We start from the raw sequence: 2,110 nt of genomic DNA on the forward strand, positions 1-2,110 counted from the left end.
TACAGGTGCCCACCACTGCACCCCGCTAATTTATTGTATTTTAGTAGAGGCGGGATTTCATCATGTTGCCCAGGCTGGTGTCGAACTCCTGAGCTCAGGCAATCTACCTGCCTCGGCCTCCCAAAGTGCTGGGATTACAGGTGTGAGCCACCACGCCCAGCCCCAATATTCCATTTTAAATTATATTTTATAATTAGGCAACCCCCTTTGGGTCCCCTCCCATTGTATGGTACCTCTGTTTTCACTCTGTTAAATCTTGCAACTGCACACTTTTCTGGTCCATGTTTGTTACTGCTCAAGTTGAGCTTTCACTCACCGTCCACCACTGCTATTCCCCACCATCCCAGACCCACCATTGACTTCCACCCCTCCAGATCTGGCAGGGTGTCCGCTGCATTTCTGATCCAGCAAGGCGCCTGCTGCCACTCCCGATCGGGCTAAAGGCTCACCATTGTTCCTGCACGGCTAAGTCCCGGCTTCATCCTAATTGAGCTGAATACTAGTTGCTGGGTTCCATGGTTCTCTTCCATGACCCATGGCTTCCAACAGAGCTATAACACTCACTGCATGGCCCAAGGTTCCATTCCTTGGATCCGTGAGGCCAAGAACCCCAGGTCAGAGAACAAAAGGCCTGCCCCCATCTTGGGAGCGGCCTGCCACATCTCGGGAGCTCTAAGAACTAAGACCTACCCGTAACATCTGGTGGCCCGTACGGGGATTCTCCAAAGCAGTGAGTAATATCGGACCACTTTCACTTGCTATTCTGTCCTATCCTTCCTTAGAATTGGAGGAAAATACCGGGCACCTGTCAGTTAAAAACGATTAGCATGGCTGCCGGTCTTAAGACTCAGTTATGAGGCTTCCTGGGAAAAGGCTTTCTAACAACCCCCAACCCTTCTGGGTTGGGAGTGTTGGTCTGCCTGGAACCAGCCTCCACTTTCTCAATTTTCCTGGGGAAGCCAAGGGTTGACTAGAGGCAGAAAGCTGTCATCCTTAATTCCTGGCATTAGCCGGTTGAGATCATGGTGCAGCCAGAAGTCTCTATTCAATAGTCGCCCATGCATGCACCCTTACCTTTCCTTCTGACCCATACCTCCTGGGTCCCAACCATGACTTTCTTGAAAGTGTAGCCCCAAAATTCTCCTTACCTCTGAATCTACTTCCTCCAATCCCTGCCTCCTAGGTACTAATGCTTCAGACTTTCACTTCCTCTCCCAAGTATGACAGCAGGTTGTATCTCCAAAGGGATCTAAGGAAGCTCTACACTGTGTCCTTAGGCATCTAGGCCATGAACCCAGGGTGTCTTGTCCCTGATGTCTCTCCCAATTTAGTCATACAACTCTCCACATGGACAGTTATGTGGGACCCGTTCCCCACCACCATTGCCAGGGCCTTAGAACTGATAACCCAGTACTTTAACCACTGGAACTGGGTCTACAACAACATAATAGATCAGGATGAAAGCAAATTGAGTAAATTAAAGGGAGGCGCATATTCCTATAGTGGCAAATGGGGGCAATAAGCGAACATCCTTCCCCTCTCTTCCCAAAATCCATCTACAAAGAGAGAGAGGCAGAGAGAGATAGAAAGATAGAAGTAGTAAAGAAAAAAACAGTGTGCCCTATTCCTTTAAAAGCCAGGGTAAATTTAAAACCTATAATTGATCATTGAAGGTCTTCTCCATGACCCTATGACACTCCAATACTACCTTGTTGACAGTGTAAACAAGGGCGTAGCCCGAAAGCACTGAAGCCCCTGACAACCAGTAGCCTTCCTATCAAAAATCCTTAACCCAGGAACCCTCGGATGGGCCAAATGCATTCAACTGGTAGCGGCAACTGCTTTGCTGAAAGTAGAAAAATAACCTTTAGAGGAAACCTCATTGTGAGCACACCTCAACAGTTCAGAACTATATGTATATAAATATATAAATATATATACAGACTCTTAAGTGTGCTTACCTAGTCCTCCATGCCCATGCAGCAATATGGAGAGAAAAGGAATTCCTAACTTCCAAGGGAAGTTGATCTGACATGGAAAGATACAATGTTACTGCTAGATCAGACACTAACCCCAAATGAGAGAGGTGCCACCATAACTGCAGTCTGAG

The sequence above is a fragment of the Colobus angolensis genome, unplaced genomic scaffold (genome assembly GCF_000951035.1).
Source record: "Colobus angolensis palliatus isolate OR3802 unplaced genomic scaffold, Cang.pa_1.0 Scaffold68, whole genome shotgun sequence".
Lineage (NCBI taxonomy): Eukaryota > Metazoa > Chordata > Mammalia > Primates > Cercopithecidae > Colobus > Colobus angolensis.